This window comes from Papilio polytes, unplaced genomic scaffold, assembly GCF_000836215.1.
Source record: "Papilio polytes unplaced genomic scaffold, Ppol_1.0 DF823510.1, whole genome shotgun sequence".
In the NCBI taxonomy this organism is placed as follows: domain Eukaryota; kingdom Metazoa; phylum Arthropoda; class Insecta; order Lepidoptera; family Papilionidae; genus Papilio; species Papilio polytes.
The window spans coordinates 1,789,480-1,811,540 of NW_013525694.1; the positions used below are offsets into that span (position 1 = coordinate 1,789,480).

Consider the following 22,061-nt stretch of genomic DNA (forward strand, 5'->3'; position numbering starts at 1 on the left):
TCATTTTTTATTTCTCAACTTTTTAACCCTTTGCGGATGTAATTTATTGGTAGCCGGGAAGACTTGCTTTTAGTTTTTTTCGACCGTGTTTTATATTGTCTGTGGAAGTTTTTAATGGGATGAATTTTGACGCGATCTTTGTTTACATCAATTAGGGAAATATTGTAAACACGCTAATTATATCCAAAACGATAAAAAGAAAATAGACACGTGTTTTATTACTAATGTTCATAAATAATTAAATAACGTTTGTGGATATTAACAACTTAAAAATATGACAATATCCTCATTTGTAACTTGTTGAATTATGGAACCTTGTATCGCATATCAGGTATATGAAGATATGAATCGTAAACTGATTTTTATGTACACAAACATTTATGAACGAATACTCAGTAAAACAACTAACAAACGCGTACAAATTGATCAGGAATGAATCAGCCACAAAAGGTGTAAACTCCAACCAAACAACGAAAAACATAACTCTAATCTCAAGTAAGACATTACGCGAATACCAATGCATACGCGAAAAATCGATCGTCGTCTTAAATTCCTCACCCTTTTCGAGGGGGCTCCCCCAAAAAAACGAAAGAATAGAAGAGGGAAAAAATCTAAATCGTCTCATATCTCCCCCCGGGCCGCGCCTCCCCCGGACACCTCCGACATCAAGCGCCCTCCTTATTTCGTATGCGAGCTCCTCCGGCAATCATTATAAGGATATCGATTAGGCCTACGTCTCCAACCTGCCCATATCTTAAAGAAAAACTCGCTCCTATGGCATCAAGTTTGTAATTGTTCCAAAGTTGTACAATATTCATTAACTTCTAATCGTTTAACTCATTATTGACAAATTGACGACTATGCAAAGGTAATTTAAAGTTTCGTGCTTATTGAAAGTGTAAATAAGCTGTAACATTTCTTTTAATTTAATAATCTTATCATAGTAAATCGAATTTATAGTAACTTTAAGTAAAAAAATGTTAAAATATTTAAACAAAAAATCATCTAACAAATTCTTATTGCCTTTATCGAGTGAAACAGGAAAAAGGGCCCATAGTTAACAACGGAGGACGGACCGCGCATAAGCAGATGCAAATTGTTCCCGTTAAACTATTTCGGAAGGTAAACACAGAGGGACCTAAGGCGGGGGACTAGGGGGAAGGGGGGCAAGCCCCACGTGTTCGCCAAGATACGGCCAACGAGATTAAAAATGCTGGATGGCGGACCGCCGTGAGTCGGGTCGAATATGAGCAAAGATATATAGGAGTTTACGAAGAAAACCGCTTTGGGAATATGTAAATAGGAAACTACAGAAGTAATGTTTGAGTTGGGACGCTAACGCTACCTCTTGTGAGTGAGTTGTATTATTGCGACGCTTTAAACAAAAGGGATTTTTTGTGAAACTAATAAGATTGTACACTTTGTGAGTTCGAGTGTTGAGTCACGTGGTGATAGGAAATTGCAATGCAAAAAATGCTTTAATTAAGAACTGTAATATGTATTTATGTATAATTTCTATTTTAAAACCTGTCCAGAAGGGATTGTTGGAAAGTTTTAAATACCATAACCATTAAAATGTCTTAGTACTTGAAAAATAATACTATGGAAATGTTTCATTCCAAGACGTTGTGAAAGGAATGCTCTACAACTCGAGTAACTAGGAAAGTATAAAAGAGTGAATCTAAAATTGCTCTTGAAGTGACGTAAACAAGTCGCGCAAAGTCGAGTGCGGGCGGTACCCTAAGCTGAAGATGGCCCTTGATAGTATTCCTTCGCACGAGTGACCTCGCCCAAGAAAGGGGTGACACTGAGAAAATTTCAAATGCAAACTACTGCGAACATCCGTGATACAATTTCGGTCTTACTTTGATTCAGCATTTTTAAGCCAAACCTAATATTGATTTTTCAATGCAAGTTTGTTAATTAACTCAAAAAATTTAAGATCGCATTGTATGTTTCGAAAATGATAAATGTTTTGAGTGGGCTGTTATTATAATATTTTTAGGTACTTCAGCTATTGGATAATATTTGAAGTTACTTTTTATATCTATATGCATTAGTTGTGGCTAATTCCGTTTGGTTAAATCTAATAAATGTGAGTGGGTGAGCGGCGGGCGGCGGGCGGTGAGCGGCGGCGAGCGGCTAGCGCGGAACGAGAATATTTCAAAGCTGTTTCATTATTCGGCATTAGCCGGCGCGCTCGGCCACGCAAATCTTGGCGTCCCTCCCGTCTCAGCCGGGGACCCCCAATTTCCTTCATTACTTACCTCGAATCCGAGACAATGGCAAGACGACGACATGAAAAAAATAATAATAATTTCAAGTGGAATAACGCTGAAAATCTTTTCACGGGAAGAAGAATTATTGTTGTTTTGCAAGCGAACTCTCAGAGACAAAATGCACCATCCTTATTACGCCATTGTTCGGTGTTACGAGCTTTATTCATTTTTACTTGGCTCAACTTGAATGCTTATTAATTTAAGACCGTGATAAGCTTGAATTCTTTTGAATGAAGGAAGGAAATGTCTTACCATTGTGAGTTATTATACATTCTATTGAGTCAGGCGATATGCATTTTTACTTTAAAATTTTAAGCAGACTGCCACAATTGGGCAAGGGAAAATCTTTCTTTCATATTCTGACGGACGTTTCTAGTTTTGTTTTCGTTGCTTTAAAATTTGTTTTGTAAAATATATTTAAGTGATGAGTTTCTTACCATGAAACTCAGTATTTAAAATTGTATTAATTGTACCTTTATTTAATACTTTTCACAAATAAAAACTTGAGTTTGTGTTAAAATTGCGCTTACGTAAAGTATTGCTAGTGTACGGTAAAACAATGAAAGCATATACAATATATCACACGGAGCGCTTTATGGTAATCGAAATATGCCCAAATATGTTGTTAAGAGGGCAGAAAACTACCGGCAGGCATGCAAGGGATGAACCGAGCTTTCATATTTTGCGGGCGACCTGTAACGAAGCGGTTCCTAAACTTCCAAACTACCGTGCATGTAGAATTTTTAAAGCGTCTATAAACATTCCGACATGACTGCCGTGGAGCGAGTCGTTTCTCGTAATAAAGTCATTTCTGTAATGTAAAAATAACAAAATTTTCTTAAAAAGTTATTCGAGTGCGCCGGGCGAGTCGGCCGTGGTTAAGTCTTAGCGTTTTGCCACAAAGAGAGCCTCCAAAGCAAGTCGGCGCGTCCCCCGGGGGAGAGTCAAGAGTGATTACGAATTTTAATTATTTTTTTAAGCCGGTGGCGAAGAGGTGATGTTTCCCCAGTGTCGAGGCTTATGCAAACAATCGACTCGCACTTGGAATTAATCCGACTCCCGATTTTTTCCTTCGCGACAAGGAATTAACGAGGAAAGAAGTCATTAAGTCAGAAGATATTTGAGGATTCCTTTTAATTGCGGTTTCCTTGACGTTCGGTTCTTCTAATTGGTTCGCGTCGTCGGGTAGCTTGGACAGATTTAATTTCCTTCATCCGGTTACCGTGATAATTGTATTTTTATAAATGTTTAAAAAGTATTTTGTCTACAATTCGAATAAATGTTAAAACTTTGTACATCGGTTGTTAAACGGAAAAGACTCGCAAAAGACGTTGTGCTTAGAATAGCTCGAAACTTACACAAACCAAAGTATTGTTAGTTAGTTTGTGTCATTACAATGTATAATAGGATCGTATTATCTAATTATTTCTAACCTTTCAGTGGCGGCTTCAGCGCAGTACCAGTAATTACTGCACTCGCTAAGTTTGAGCGCACGTGACAGTCTAAGTGATTGTATGCGGCTTGTTTGATGAATTATTTGTGGCTCGCGTGCGCCAATTCTAATTGTTTGAGGCTTGAGTTATGACGTCATAATACTTTATTTTTTAATTTATTACAACGATCGTTTCTACTTTTGTTTTTACAGATAAATCCTTTAGTGCTTGCAAATGTTTTATTTTAAAGAGTGAATCACACCTGCACGCTCTTTTATTAAAAAAATAAAATTAAAAATCATGGAACAGCTTGCTTCAGGACGTCTTAACGAATAAGAATGTCCGATTTAATATCCACGTTGAGCAACTCATTTACACTAACGACTGAAATTATCAATACTCATTCACCGGCTCCCGATCGTCCTGCGAAGATCCTTCACTAATTGAAATTGAAATCTGATTTCCTTTCCCCTCACAGCGAAGCCGAGACCGAGTGATTAAAAGTATTCGAAAAAATACAAATAATAAAATTACAATATCGCTAACGACGCTCTGCGTCTCCCCAGAATCCTTTTAAATTTTCGGGGAATAAATTAAGGCATAGAAAGGGAAAAAAGCCACTGGCCCGCAAACACGAGACTAACGATTTGACGTTGTTAAGCCCGGCTTTCGCTATACTTACGGCTATTATTACGTCTTGTTATTTTTTTAAAGTCTAAAATCTTTATAACCTTATACGTTGTAAATTAATTTTGTTCATTTTTGCTTTATGCCATAAAGAGTTAGATTGAGTTCGCGTGGCTGTCGTTAAAATGTAAATTTTAATGCGGAATGGTTTTATGAAAATGAAAAGAATATTAGTGAAAGCTATGATATCATATATTGTGTAATGATAATTGTTCGAGGAGTTCTTTCATGTCATTAGGCTTATACCATTTAAAAAAAAAGAATTAATACAATTTGTTAATTTCAGTGTATTTTTTATACCTTTTCTATTCACAATTTTCTATATACAAAATTATCATATACAAAATGGTAAATTTTATTTTAAATTTCTTTATCCTATACATTGTGGTCCTTGGAGCCGGATAATTAAAAGTATTTTTCTCATTTTCCACTCTCTACCTACCTCATTTCTTCTATTACAAGACATTGTGGGCTTACTTTAATTACCTTATAGAGTGCTAGGGCATGAACTGGCTCGACTTCTTGGCAATGAGAACAACATTTTGGCGCAAGTTTGAGTATTGATGAAATACCGTGGGCGTCTTTTGTTGTTGCTTCAAATACACTATACTGATTAGATTTTAAGGGTGATTAACTTTGTAATACATAAGTTACATACTCGTACATACAAAAATCTTGATCTCTTGTGTGTATAATAGTAATATTCTCCGAAATCTGTGCCTTGGTTGTATAAGTACATACAGACCGTTTTTACCTTTGACCACCCTAACAGCAATGGGGTCGTGAGTGTTTGTGTGCGTACATTTTACGGTCGCATACAAGTCTCGGGTAGCCGAATGAAAAATTGCCCTATTTTGAGGATGGATGACGCGAATTAAGAAAGCAATTACTCATCGGAAGAGGCGCGGGGGCGGAATGTTAATAAGACGAGACTATGAGTGAAAGTTATTTTTCATTTGCTCTCTATAGCCACCAATGAATCCGTAATTAAGATGGAAATAACCGAATGATATTTATTTACTGGCGCCGCGTTGTCGTCTGCTAATATTTGTTGTATTAATGTATCTGAACTAGTTATTACTTATCTATACTATTATAATAAAGCGTAAACACACACTTCTTTGTTGCCTAAGATGTCAGCAATTACAGCATATTTTTGAATAATTCATTTTTTAGTAAAAAGCCCCACACTTACGTCATGCTTTAGGCTATATATTTTCATGCGGATGAAGCCGCACGGGAACAGCTAGTTGTAACTATTTGTAGTAACTTATTTTCATTGATTTAATACGTGACCACAGATTTACAAACTGAAATAAAAAATAACTTTTTAATATTGCAACAATTAATATAATTCTTTGATGCCTAAATCGAAAAGATGTAGGTGCATTATTTGAATGTGTTTTTAGAAACAAGTTAATTTACTTCTACAATATTAGAAAATGTACAAAAAGCAACCAACTGTTCTATCGTACATTATTTCGTTAATCTCCAATCTTATATTCCAAGCATTGATAATACTAGAAACACATAAGTTAAATACACGCTCATAAATATATCCAATTAGGAACATTTGTCTTCACTTTAAGTATAAGTGGAATGTTATTTCGGCCAGTAATAGGTGGGTAGATAATTTCTCAAGGCGTTAATTAGATAGAACTAACAAGAAACAGCTTTTTATCTGTCTCCCAAGGTCATTCCGACGTGTCTGTACGTTACAGACAGCGAGCTAAGTGCGGTAGAACATCGTCCGAACATCTCACGCTTTCTTATCTGAAAGCATGATGACACACTAGAGTGAAACGTCATACAACAATCTGTTCTACGTTTCGCCTTATGATTGAGAAGCTTACTCTTATTGTTAATAGTTATGCTCCTTTATAACAAGTTTTACGTAAAAATTGGTAGCCGATCTCTATATGATTTGATGATTATTATTTAGAAGCACTATTCTTCATTCAGATGAATGCTTAATATTTTGCTATTGAAACGTTTCTACCATTTAAATAGAGAAATCTGGTAAGAAAGAAATAAAATAAACGATAAATTTCTTAACTTCCTCTATGCATCTTTGCTGTGGTGAACGGACACCCTTAAGCTCTCGAATTTTCTCCCAACTTTTTCCGCTTCGGGCCACTTATCACCCCCTCCCGCTACCTCTACCCTCCCCCGCAGTCCATCGAGCTCGACCGCTAATTGCGTCCGTTAATTAGGAAACGTCATGAGTGTTTACCGAGAGAGCTAAGTGTGAAGTTTGGCCCCACTAATGCCTGGCGTGAAATTACTTCCGGCGAAGTGGAAACTTTTTCACAAAATAAACTTGATGGCATTAATTAGGTGATGGGGGAGGATTAGACGCTGAGGCTGTTGCTAATAACATTATGGCAGTTTTCTTTCGCAAAGTTTTCAACGAAAGTTTGTTTAATTTCGTTGCCGGTTAATTCTATTTAGTGTTCCGTAATTGGAAAATAAGTTTTTCAGAGAGAAGATAACAATACCTTTATTTATCATTACACACAGGTTTACAAATTATGAATCTTTAAAAAGAATATAAGATAAGTTATAAGAATTAAATAATTTTTACATACGTCCCTAAAATGATTTTGAAGCGAAATCACGGAAGGTGTGTAAGAATACATGCAAAACAAAGACAACCACCACGTCAAAGGAAATTAATCGGAGTTAGGTGTGGCTCGCGCCCCCCGTAATTAACACGTAGCCGGCTTAATTACAGGCCTCGTGTTGAGGCTAAGTGAAATGTGTCATCCACGCAGTGCCTTATTGGACTTAGTCGTGACGCCTTAAGACTGTTAGACGATGTACCTATATACGACATATGCATCACTATTATAGATGTATTATGATGGTGCAAAATTACTTTGTTATTTTACGTATAATATTTTATATTAGGTAGTGAACAAACTATGAAAGTAAGATCGAATGTTTACAAAATTTAAATCGTTCGAAAAGTGTTAATGCACGTAGTACTGTTATTGGGTATAGATTTTTAATCTATACAGATGACGTCACTAGGTCGAACAATATCTCGCTGTACTGTAACTAAATGACCCAGTAAATTTTATTAATTAATAAAAACGCGTGGTACCACTCAGTGACATTCCTCATTTAAGCCGACATAAAAATTTATTATTATTGTATGATTTGCGATCGTGCATAAAATATTATTGTTTATGAATCAAGAAAGTATGTAGGAAATAAGTTAAATTTAGAAATAGAAGTTGCAAAAAGCAGCCGGTCCGAGGCCGAGGCTTAGAATTCTGTTTTGTTATGACAGCGCTGGCGGGCAACGACGCGGGTTCGGCGACCCCACTCCGAGTTTTAATGATAAAAAAATGCGTACGGAGGGGAGGCGAGTAAGTGCCATCGAAGGAGGGAAAAAACTACGGAGGAAAATATTTGGCGCGACAGGTGCCCCCTCCCGGCCACCCCGCGCCTTGATAAAAATTAAATCTTAACGACGGAAATTTAAAGATGACGCTCGAACGATCAAGGAGAGTGGTACATCTGAGCCCTGGGGTGATTTAATTGGGCCGAGTGTATACTAAGGATGTAGCTACGAAAGCGTATATTTTAAGGCAGTTGTCATTGATTGATGTTACTTATTTAGATTCCTGCTAGATATTATTGAGTCGTTACAATGTTTCGAAATTAATATGTTGTTTTTGTAAATCTTAAAATTCAGACTTTCTTACGACTAAGAACTTAAAGTCGACCCCAAAATTGATAGTTTATAGTCTTGAGTAATATTTAAATAGGATAAGTAGAATAGAGGCTGTCGAATTTACCGCTGAAAATTACGTTAAGGGATCACTGTTTGAGTACTTTATTCCATATTTCCAGTGTTGTGTTTTATTGAAAAATATAAAGGACCAGTAATGGAACAGACACAGCCTATAAAAGTTCCAAATGAATTAATGGTTTTCATTAGTTCACAATATTCAATACAAGATTTGAAAACAAACAAAAAGCTGTAGAATTAAGTACTAAAAAATAAAGTCCTTTTTCAAACTCGCTACTGAATTGAAATTCAAATGAAGAATGCAAAAGATTTGCATCGGGCGGCATCGACTATTGATTTTCCTACGTCTTGGGGGCCAGCACTGCAATCCTACTTGTTTAAACTTTTTATTTCACTCTTCACAAGCGTTTTTTGTTTCAGCCACTCGCCCCAGGGCGCGCTCCCCTACGCACTCCCTCTTGCATAAAAAAGCTTCTAATCGATAATTTGTGTGGGGGTGCATTAAGCATAATATCGCCAGAAATGTGCGAGACTGTTTTTCTCAATACATCTTGGTTTTATCCTTAAGGCTATTTGTGTTCGGACTTCTAAAGAATTGAAAAGGAAATAAGATGTACCTAATCCTAAGTGTGTTTTCAATTTAATGTATTCAATACGATTGGCAAATTACTTTCGTTTATTATACCCATATTGTAACTAGGTACAATTTTGTTTGCAGTATTTTTAATGACTTCGATAGTATTCCTTCTCGTTCGTTATCATGAAACTTTAATACATGTCTTACGAGGTGTACATAAGTACTTCTGGATTGATAAAAATTAAGTTTTGGAACTCAACGATTGCGTTTGTAACTTATATTATTAACAACAAAAACATTCTAACTTAATGTCTCAAGAACATGAGTTATTAGTGTTTTGATAAAAAGACAATAAACGTTATTGCCATAACGATAAAAACTACAGCGATAAAGGCAAACTGCGCTGAAAAAAAACACATCTAAGAGCTTTACAATTGAAATCGGCCATAAGAGTGGCGCGATGATCATCGGTCGCCGGATCTAATCAGCTAAGACGTATCGCGTGGATGTTACTAACTGCCAATATCTGATGCATCGCCATCGGACTGTCCCATTGTATTTGTTCTTTATGTTTTTTTATGCGGAGGGACGCGACGATAATGTTTTTATGGGCGGAGGGTCTTCGCTTTAATCAGAGAACGCGTTGTGATTAAACGTGCCAATTTGTTTTTGTTTTTATTCCCGACACACTCCTTATGTGTAAGACATAAGGAGAATCTGTTGTGAAGATATATCACTAGTTAAACTTAAGTTATCACCTGATACTTTGAGATATTTTTTAAAAACTTAAAAATAAGCAATTATACAACATTTATTAATTAAAGAATAATATACTAGCACTTTGGTGAGCTTTTAAAAGGTCAAAGTAATATTTCTTGTCGTAAAAATAATATAACAATAGTTATATTAGGTAAGCAGTGATAGATTAAATTCTGATTTCTAATATAACATTTCAAGACGAAACTATTTACGGTTCCGGTACTGACTTCAAAAGCAATAAACAAGTAAATTTGTGATTTTAATATGTTAATTATGATAAAATCGAATCTTTGTAAACTTTTAATGAAAATGTAAATTGTTTTATTTCAACGTCTTGAATAAAAATTTTAAACGTACGAAAAAATTTTTTAACAGTCCCAGCACTTAGTAAACATGCAAATATCAATTCGTCCAAACCTGAAGGAAAAATTGGAAATCCTGTTAGTAATTTAAAGTCGTTGACAACTTAGCTTTTTCTAATTTCATTATCATTTAATTATGATGGAGTACATTATAGGTTTATAATGAAACAGCACTTAAACAAAATACTTAAAGGTAAAGCGAGCATCTAAACATTCTAATATATTTGTATTAACATATAACATATACACTTTTCGACATTATCGTGTCAATAAAAGTAATAAATTTATTATAATACCGCAAAGTCGGACACGATGTCGCGTGTAATAAATATCGACACTTTAATTTGTATCGCATACGAATGTTGTTGTTACCATATTGACTACATTTTAATTTTTAAGACATAAAACGTCAAGGCATGTCAATAACCTAAGTTAATATTGAAGTTTAAGTCACGAAGCTCGTTCCCCACGCATACCGACACAAGATAATGACTCAAAACGGCAATTCGAGGCAGAGTTTTTCATAAAACGAGGTATATGAGTCAAGAACATCGGGGCCATAAACATAAGAACACCCTAAGCGCTCACCCCTTGCACGAAAAAGTCACCCCCGCACGTACGTACGGAGCACAAAAAAGGGCACCAGAGGGACGTTACGCATCCCAAGTAAGCGGAGCTCATTGCTGGGGTCTGCAGATGTCTTTAATGGCTTTAAATTATATGTAGAGAGAGCTAACTGCCGCCTCCGATGGCGAGTAGGTGATAGATCGTGTGCGGATATTATCTCTGATTGCATTTCCTTCCAACAATCCGGAATTCGAAGTCAATAACATACTTAATATGATTCTGATCGTGATTGTACTAAAATCTGCTGATAAATTTTATGTTCATATTTTATAATAAATATTACAAATATCGTATTTTCTTAAGTGAAGTTTGACAAAACAAAGCTTGCCACGTGATGATTTGGTAGCTAAGAAGCGGCGATGTTTTATAAACAGGCAGTGTATTAATTTCCCGTAACTTTATTTATTTTCAAATCTAAAATTGAAAAATCATCAAAACTTTTGATACAATTTTCATAATAATTTGTTTATTCGTAAGAACACAGTTTGGTAACATTAAGTGGACAAATTCAAGTATCGATAATTTGTTATAATTTTGCGGTTACTCGGCCCTATCGTAATCTGTACAACAATAATAAGTTGTCATTGCGTTGTTTACGGGCTTTGTACAGGCGAGTGGGCACGATTTCACGCGATTTCATTACGCCGGGAGGAAAAAAAAGATGGAGAAATTGTAAAATAATGTCAATTACTTGTGTACAAGCACCGCATAGTAGTAACTAACTAACGATCGTCATTACCCATTGTCGTGGTTTGCGTAAATAGATACGATTTCGCGGGGAAGCGAGGCGGGGCCGGGCCGCTACTGTTTTCCGCTTCGCCCGACATCCGCGCTCCGCTCGTTAATGTAATCACGGCTTTATTCTCTAGTAAACACAACTTGAACTAATGAAGACTAATTTACACTTTGTTTGCAGTACTTTAATACATTTTTATTATTTTTATTTCTATTTTAACTATACTGTTTGATTTAAAAAGTTATCGAGACACAAAAAAGTAATTTTCCAAAGTGATAAATCAAATTCTGAAAACTGTCTGTTACTTTACAGATTTATACATTGAATTACCTTTCTATTTTATTAGTTCTAGTTTTATAATAGAAATGATCTATGAAATTAACTAAGCTTTTGTTCTTTATTATTGACACAAAACTTGTAAAGCATTCGTGTCGTGATGTAGGTATTTTTGCATATTACGAGATCATTGACGTTTCAATTTAATAAAAACAACAAAAATATTTCTGAATCATAAAACGGGCAATTTTTCTTCTTGAATATAAAAGTTCAACCTGTCATCGACATCGAGTTATTTGCAAACAATCAAAGTGCTTACACAAAAAAATGTGACGCTCTGAATACTTGATTAAATTTATTTATTAAGTCTATTGAGCGTGGTGGCCGCTTTCTATTTGCCTATGATAAAAAGCTTGAACTGTCACTCGGCGTCCATTGAACCGGGTGACACAATGTGGGCAGGCGACAGCCGACAGGCATTGTTTTAAATGACATACAAAGTCGCGGATACGTCCGACACAGTCGATCGCATATGAACTCACTAGCTCCCAGATTTTTTTCATAGATCATCATAGACTTCAAAAGTCAGAATTAATTTTGTCCATAAGTTACAAACTAATTTTACTATCTAACTGAAATTATAAATGCGAAAGTTTTTATGGATGGATGTTTGTTAGAGTTCGTAGCCTAAACGCCTGTACGGTTCTTGATGAAATTTGGCACAAATGTAGAGGATAGTCTAGAAGGACACATAGGCTAGCTACTTTTGATTTTTTATAATTTCTCGCATGCGAAATAGCGGGCGAAAGCTAGTTTTAACTAAATTAAAAACTTGTAATTATCACACGTAAGGCTTATTAAAAGCTACGACCTTTCTCATATTTCCTGTTCTTGTGGAAAAAGCAAGATGTCAAATTCAAACGACTTTTAGAGATATAAATTTATGATACGTATTTCAAATACAATTGTTTTGAATAGAATTACAAAAGGGCTTTTCTAAATATAATGTCTGTATAGAATTAAAAACTTACTTCAATCGAAATGCTTCGATTTCTTAGCTAATAAGTTGTATTGTGCTTCTTCACTCACCTTCTGTAACAAAAGAAAATTCCTTACTTATTAAAAATATTCTCATAATCTTAAAAAAATACTTAATGCCGTAAACGTAACAAAGAATCTCTAGATATTAGCTTTTATTGTGTTTCTCAAAGATAATGCTCGTTTCCCTATTTCACATAGATCGCTTCTTTCAAAGATGATAGCTCTAAAAAAAGATTTGGGGGAGAATTTTTAAAATATGTGCGACAATTATCGATACACAACGTAATAGTCCTTTTACATTGTATAGAATACTGAAGACGTTCAAAAAAACTCCCCCCTGTAGATTCGGAAGATTTATTCGCAAATTAGTTATAAATTTCGCCTCCGATCTCAGCCTAGTTAGTACATCGGGCTCGGTTATAAAAATGTATTTAAAATGTCGCCGACGAAAATGATTTATTATGTACAGAGTGTCGTAAATTTGTCCATTTAGACTGGGAGGGGGCAATAAATTGTATTGCACCTCCCATGAACATTTACTTTTGAAACGTTACTATATTTTGCAGATAGTACATAATTTCACTAATTGTGTAGTTTCAGATTTAGACACAAATTTATGAATCACTAGTTACTTCCCGTGACTCTATTCATGTTTAATTAAAAAAAAGCAAAAGGTAGTAGTCTATGTTTTCGTCCAGATTATCCTTTAAATCTATGTTAAATTTCATCGAGAGCTGTTCAGCAGTTTAGGCTAAAAACAAACAAACATCCACCCATATAAACTTTTGCATGTATAGTACTATCTAGTAAGAATTTTCATACATATTTAGTGATGGATCTTCCACAATTGTTGAATAAATACATAAAGTCCTTATCAGTGATCATCTTATTTAACCAAGTCGTGAGAGCTAGCAATGTGTTCTAATAATAAACCTGGGAATATTCATGTTCTGCTCCAATACGTATTAATTTATGCAAGATGATCTTACGGTTTTAATCGTTAAAAAAATGACAATGCCCTTCGTCAAAAATTGCGACCGGCGGTGTCACCCAACACTTCCTTAGGGAGCAAAGAAAAAACCCATCAACCCTAACATGACGTGTCATTGTGAACTCCGTATTTTTGTCGCTTAAAAGTTTTTATTCATTTCTAATTCAATACCCAACAAAAACTGTCTAATTGTAACAGTTTCTTTCTTGATAAAATTTTAAGGTCGATTACTTTTTCTATTGTTGTTTCTTTCAAGGAATGTTTTAAAGCTTTGTGTAGATTATCGAATTGATTGACATTCGGGGATTTCTGCAAACGGGCTTTGTGTCGCTGTACTCATTATTTTCTTTAATTAAAGTTTACGCTTTAAAATGGCGAGCGAAGTTGAACCCCTATTTTAAATCACAGCTAGAACAAATGTGTAAAAAAAATATTATAATTATCATAAACATTAATATGTTATGTACTAACATATGCGAAATCATCTTAAAATGTTGTACTGACTTTTAGAAATCTACTGAAATGTGTGAAAACAAGTTTCCTAATTAAAATTAAGACAATTATATGTCGCCAGTTCTTAGATTATAAAAAAAACTATTAAATACTCCTTGGATTATCTCACGAATGTGTTTACAGCGTTACATAGACTAATTATTGGTAAAAAACGAATATATCAAATTAAACACACCTGCGTGATAAGAAGTGAAAACTCTAAAACATGTTATTAAACCAATCTGATCGATTGGAAAGGGTTCCATTGAATAAAGAACACATAATAATTGTTCACAAAGGAGATCCGGTCCGTTCGGGAGCTCTATTATTTATAGTTTCCGATCAGAGGCTGAATACGCCTTAATTATCGACTTCATAGTGTCGCACCCTTAAAACTTTCTCAAAAAAAGTTTGAAACTTTCACGCGGTTTGCGTTTTAACCGAAATTGTGTTTGTGGTTATTATTAGTTCGTTCTAATGTAGAGAAGTCGGTCACGATAGGCCAGTAGAATTGTAGACCCTTTTAATTTTTTAAGAAAATTAAAATGAAAATTTTGTTTATTTTAAAATTATTTCAATCAAAATTACCTTAACAAATGTTTTCTTTTACTTTTAAATTACCTCTTTCTGAAATTACTATCACCGCTTACATTTACATAAGAGTTATCATATTATTTTTAAGTAAATGCTGCGTAGATACATAATCTTTAATGTTAAAATGCACTGAAATCCAAAATTTTCTTGTATGCAATACGGTTATGCTACTTCAAATATTTTAAAACCATCTTTTGTTTTTAGCCGTTAATAACGTAATTTTAAGTTAAAAATTAAATAAGTAATTTTTACGACGACCCTATAATTAATTTTAAAATCAACGCTATTCAGACAGAACTCAAATATTTCTCGAGGTTAACCTTAAGAGGTAATCCTTAATAAATAAATGGGGGATATTTATCGAACGGTAGACGGTTTTAATAGAGTAGAAATTGTTTTGAACTGTGTTCGGTAAGCGTGAAGATTTTGTTAGGATTAATACGACCTTCGTCAACGTACCATTTGTCACTGGTTCTCAAAGTTGAGTCAAATTTTCTTTAATTTTTAAAACTAACGAGGTATCTATATTTAGACTCCAATGGCCAACCTAAATTATCTTATCCTCTTACATTTGACACATTAGTCTTTTGCGAATGCTATGGATGTTTGTTAGAGTTTGTAGCATAAACGGCTTAACAAATCTGGATCTACATAGCTGGAAGAACCCATAGGCTACTTTTGTTTTTGTTCAAATACCACGTTGACGGAGTCGCGAGCATAACCTAGTATTGTATAATTTATCCTGTATTTTAGAAGTTTCTACTAAACCATCTTATTCTGTAGTGATCATCCCTTACTTTGTTCTTATTTGGCTCAATATGGTTTAAACTTTGAGAATCTCATGTCTTGCAATGTTACTTACCATTGATTGGTACCACAAAGCACTACAAACTTTGTTAAACATTGTAAAGTGATATATTTATATTATTTTCGTGACCCTTAGGAGGCATTTTCAATGAGAATATTTTTAATCCTAAAACCAACTAACGTACTAGTGAATAGTACAGCATATGGGGTTGGGTTTATTCTCATCGTATACTTGGTATAGTCGATAGTTGTGGGGTAAATTAAAGGAATTTACTTCCCAAAAAAATACGATTTTCTCGTTTATTTTCAGAGTACATTTGTATTAAATTATTTAATAGTTTTTGTTTATTTTTTAAATGTTAACTTTTTATAAATATTAATAATTAAAATAATGTAAATTCAATTTAGAAGTTGTGATTAAATGCTTAAATATTCTTAAGATGATTTTGAGAATGCTTATTATTACTAATAATAGAAATATCTTATGATATCGTGTTTCAAGTTATAACAGTTTATGCCTTTATAAACAAGCATGTTAACTACTGAGTTCCATAAAAACCGTATCAAAGTTTACTACAACTATGATAACAGCTTATCACTTTATACGCTGCCAAGATGACGTATCGAGAATTCAAAATGTTATGACATCGAAATCTGAACGCACCCCAACCGAGGCAAGAACCATAAAATAACCATTTCTGACGTGTTCTGACATGTTATATGGCACCGTAAAAGGTACATCCGATCTACTTGATGTACGGGTTAAATAGCCATCTAAACGAGTATTAAAATCGCGCCGATACAAACTAGTCGAGTGGAAACCGTAAAAAATCACCCCGTGTTATAGAGTTAAGAAAGTTGTAGACAGCTCATAACTAATAGTGAAATTCAGTTTTTGGATTAGAATTCATTCTAACGTTGGCTAGTCTACTTATTAAAAAACAACTTTTTTTATAAATCAGCAGTAACCCAGATAAGATTACTGGCTGCACTCCTTATCAATTTGGAGCTCAACTTATTTCAAGCTAGTTCTACTAATTTATTCTAATATGTTATTTAAAAAATATGCTATAGTTAAAAGTCTATATAATTAGTTCCAATATAAATTTTTAAATCATGTGTAAAAAGTATGTATGGTAATGGTAAAAGTATTATTTTCAATAATAACAATTAATAATAACGAATAACAAAATTTCTTTTTATTTAATAAAAAAAAAATGCCACTTCTAATGTTCCATAAGTCTGTGTGCTCTAGTAAGCACCGCAAATCTTGCACCCAGGTAGCACCGGGGATAAGCATGTGAAAATTGTATGTTCAATGCGACGGAGCCCATAAATAAGACATTAGCAGCTCGTATTCCTTACTTCGGTTTAATTGCTCGCACACCATTGTCGACCATTATTTACGATACAAGAAAAATATAGGACGGTCTAACGCGGTTTAAATTAACCATTTTTTTAACGAGCCACCTTTAACGATAGCTCTTACAAAGTATGACAGTTAAAATGTAGGAATTAAGGTATAACATTGACGTGTCAGATATGTTGTTTATTTTTCGTATGAAATGGACTTGTTTAGGAGGTAAATATTTTGGATAAAAACCCTAATGTGCGAAAGAGACCATAAATTGCTGCCAACATTAAGGAAGCAGAAGGCCAAGTTGTGTCATGTCATTTTGACATATGCAATTGACGATTTGACAGATGTAAACAATAAAATAGTTTTATGCTGATGAAATTGCATGGAAACAGCTAGTATAAAACATTTGAACAAAAATACACTAACTACGTTTAATTTAAGTAATAAATAATATTCTGTAATGTAATTTTTTATTCTTAATTTTTTTTTGTAATTCACCAGTTGCACTATCAAATGATGTAAGAAACGATCTATCATACTACAAAGAATGTAATAGCATCAAAACGTCACAGATAAAGCGTGTAATTACGCTTGTAACACGTGTATATTTAAGTTGTATCGGTGAAATTACGAAGGGTCCAAAGCGTCGGTCAAGTGTCAAAAAGGCGCGTGAAGTGGTCGAGATGTCCCGATAACCGCACCCCACCTGTGACGTTGTCCTTTCGTAGAAACACTGAGGAATTATATTTTGATTAAGTATTACGTTATATTTGAACATAAATAATCTATTGTTTGCTAAGTAACAGTTTTGTTTATTTTACTATAATGCGACGATGTTCACAGTTTAGAATATTTAATTAATTCCCTACTTTCATTCGTGACTTATGTAGCTTTGAAAATGAACCATAAACTTAGTCAAACTTTAAGAGTCATTTCGGCTTTCCACGATCCAACCTCTATTATTGCTACGCATGTTATGAAAGTTTTAATTAAAAATCATACATATTAAGATACGTGGTTTGTATAACAAGGTAAATAGAGACAAAGTGTCTGAGATTGACAAGGGTCAGTACTCGTAGGGACAGTCCGGCGTCGCGCCGGAAGCCCGTGGCCCACTCCTGGCCAACGGTCGATATATCGATTGTAAGCAAACATATGAATACGCGTGTGAACTCTTAAATGTCTTCATAATCTTTGATTGCGGTTATAATCTATTAGCGCCCGGAACAACTAGGTACGTTCAGATATTTAAATATGACAGAGAATATATTAGAGATTGATTACTCAAAAATGTAGGTTTTCAGTTTGAAGACATTACATTATTAGTAAATTCGTGTTTATTAGAATCGAGTTAACATTGTCTACACTTGGAATAAGATAATGAGTCATTTATCTAATGAAATGTAGAATTCTCTGTGCGTAGTTAATTAACAGTTGTACGAACACCTACACTATTGATTAGGGCAATGAATGGGCCAGGGTCCGGCGCCGGTGTTGCCCGCGTCCGGCCGGACGACCCACGTCCGTCACGCGGACACAAACAAAATAGTATCAATGTTAGGGCATTCGCATCACTAGTAGGCGGTTACATCGTTGTTATACGTATTATCGATACAAAATCGATTTTATTACAAAACAAGAAATATTAAAACTGATTTATAGTGCTGTTAATTTTTATTGTTTTCTTTTAATTTATTTCAACATTATTATTTTGAAGACGTGTTTGATGTAGTACCGTTATAGGGTAAAATATACGTAACTTATAACGCTTATTAAGTAGATTTAATGCTTGAGTAGGAACCTAAATAGATTATATTGTGTTCAGAAAACGACGGCGTATCTGACGCTTGATTGAATTAAGTAATTACATTGTATTTAATTACTGAGCTAGTTAATTTCCGAAGCCATAGAGTGGCCGCTGCAACAGCGATAGGGTTTCCGACGACCTCGCTCATTTACACTTGCAACTTGTCTGCAGTTTTATGAATATTATACAATGGCCAATGACGCTATACTTTTAATTCGTACGCAGTTACAATGTCTTGGTATAGTTTTGAGGTTAGGAGAAATTCATTTCACGAATTAGTATAGAATTATTCTGCATCACTAAACACTTAAACGCATTATCATTATGCATACTCAAGATATAAATATTATAAACGCATATATTCGAACATCTTATTTACATATCCTGCTCGAAGGACCAATTGAAAGAGATTTACACATTAATAAATAAGTACGTCATCATGAAGTTTAATATCATCGTTTGATATTCAGTGGTTCAGTAACAAAGGATCTGCACGCTATTGATAAAATAGTAAAGGCGTTAAATGCAAATCGTGACGTCGGTAATGCGGCGTATCTAGGCAAAGGTAGGCAGAGATATGTTTTGCATACATTACCGAGCACGAGCCAATATTACATCTGTCTCGTGACGTACCCACATGCGGTACATAATGCCTTCCTCTAAGGAAGCATTTACATAACAGTCGTTCTTTTTTGGGTATGCAAATGACTATCTACGGCTGAGTGAAGGACACGAGCGAGGCCGGGATCCGTTGCTCGTACTCGCATGCGAATTATGTAATGAAACATCACTGGAGTTAATGCTCGTGAAAATTTTATGAATGAGGAACGAAATTGAAGGTACTTGTACCTATATGTAGTTACTATAAATACATTACTTTGTTGGAATTAAACATTTTAGTTAAGTTCAATAAAAATGGGGACGATAGTTTCACTAATCCATGAATTTATTGTCATATCGTGTGTATATGAACTATATCAAAACGTTTATATGATCTAATAAATATACAGCATGTTTTAAAAGTATGCATGTATTTACATTAATATACAGGGTGTTCACAGCACTAACCATCTCATTTCTTATAGACATGGCACTTGCCACATCTATCTGTTCCGGTATATTCAAATTAGGAAGATCTTAACACGCGTCACTTTAAATTATTTAAATAGATGCAAAATACTCAGTACCTGGAAGATGATGGTGCGAACGTAATCTTAAATTGTATGTTTGTTATGGTAATCTATGGGGAAAATGATTTAGTTAGAGCACGTGGTGGCGTTAATCGTAGTCATGCCACGAGCCATAGTTTGGGTAGAGGATGACACGCGATATGAAACCTATCTAAGAATATCAAGAGATTTTATAACGTAATGAAAAAAGTTTCTTTTTCGTTTATTTTAAAATTTATCCTATTGTTAGAAAACTACACATTATAAAAGTGAGAAACGTCAGTTAATCTTATAGTTTTTACATTGTTAGTTATTATTTTTGAACAATTTAAAATGAAAATTAATTGCAGACTAGTCTGATAAGTTCAATGCCCCGACTAGACTACGTTCGTCGGCCTGAAACAAGTCGCTGTATTCTACTTTCATGAATTGAATTTCATTATAACAATTTTCATATAACACGTCCACATCACAGGGACAAGAACAAAGCCTATTCAGTAGCGAGTGTTGATAACGCTAAGAGAATTGTGACGTGCTTCCAACTAATGTTTTCACATCCACACGACGGCACAATTAGGTGCTCGTGATAGAATTGTTCAGTTTTAGAACAGATTCTTGTAACTGGAATAAAGATAACAGATTGTTTTTCCCTAAATTGTACGGTATTATTTAAAAATAAATAATAGATTCTACAAGAGGAATTTGCACTGCAACTTCAAATCAAATCATTTAACGGACAAAGTCATTATTTAAACAAGAACTAAATTTTCTATTGTATCAAATTACAAGAGCCGTTACGAATCGATAGAAATTACCAAAAGCTATTTGAATATTTTTTCAATCAATAACTGATATATGCAAATGCCAAACAAAAGATATCCGTACCGAGACCGTGCGACAATGCCGCTACCGTTATCGTAACAATTTTAAATTTCATCAAAGGTGCACCAGAAAATAATAATTGATCGAACGCCATTGTCACGCATGATAGACCCCTTCGAGTATCGAGAGGTCGAGGGAATCCGTAAATTAACCAACGATAGGTCTAAATTTAATTTTACGTTCCGATACCTGCTCTCGTCGTACAAAAGTTTCGTAATCAAATTATGCAGCCGATGCCACTATTGTTGGCTACGTGCATAAATTTGAGGCGTCACATTGTAGATACACTGAAGGGTTATAAACATAAAGGAGACGAACCGAGGAGGCTATTGAGCGTACCGAGTTCATATGGGAAGAAGGGTCGACGATGATACTTATCTCGTAATTGTTACAAATGAATCTTTAAATCTGTCAGTTAAAATGAAATTCTGGAGAATTTACAAACGAACATAGAGAATATCGTCCCACAACTTTGATGTTTCTTCAATTTCTTATGTTGGTACTCGTTAATCTTTAGAAACCGAATCCTCAAAGAGATCGAACCACCTAACAGTCGTCTGAAAACCTCACCCTTAACGGAAACAACACGAATATCGCATTACAATAAGTTCGTTATGAAAAGAAACCGTTGCTATTACCAAAAGGGTATGACACCGTATAGGGTGATCCAATTTTAGTAAAGTTCATACTGTAGTAATGATATGGAGCACGGGCTTCGCTTCGGCAAGAGAAAAGAAATTTCGTAGACGATTCGTACATTGATATGTAGATGAGGCGATACAGGTAGAGAAGGGTGTTATTGAAATTAGAGATACACATGTGAAATTCGAGAATATCGAAGTGTCTGTGATCGGCGCAGCTCGGGGAGTGTCACTCGCCAGACAGGTGGGACGAACCGTTCGCGACAAATACGCTGCCGACTGTACTTCACGAATGCCTCATAAAATATTACATTTATCAATGCAATTTCATATTAACAACATAACTACATATTATATGGTATGTAGGATTTTAAAGTACAGACTAAAAATAAGTGCAGTTAAGATTACCTTGTAAAATGTGCTAAAAAAGAACCATTACCAATTTACTAAAGTGAGTTAGTCAATTTTAAATCAAGATTTATTTGAATATCGTCTAGGAATGTTACGTTTTTTATTGACACGAGTAATAAGAGAGTACAATGGTACAAAAGATACATCGGACACTTTGCATATGAAGAGTCCACGCGCGCATTAGCATACTCACCTCCCTTAAAATATCCTAGCATCAAAGGAGTTTTTATAACACCCTCCATTAGATTTCCCTCGTTTGGCACGAGCAGCAAATTCATAGTTCGTTTAAAGTCGGTAGGTCCGTGTCATACGAGATATGTTAGTGTATTTGCATACGTCCGGCACGAGCTAATATTTTTGCATATGATGA

At 34.6% G+C, this 22,061-nt stretch overlaps 1 protein-coding gene across 1 annotated transcript in view; it reads right to left on the reverse strand.

The window, feature by feature from the left end:
• The window catches only part of LOC106104609 (zinc finger homeobox protein 3), a 104,045-nt gene that overhangs the window by 70,522 nt on the left and 11,462 nt on the right, over window positions 1-22,061 (reverse strand). The window contains exon 2 of the mRNA XM_013284701.1: window positions 12,586-12,588. The gene's annotated coding sequence lies outside the window, so the exon portion shown is untranslated. The remainder of the gene's footprint in view (window positions 1-12,585; window positions 12,589-22,061) is intronic.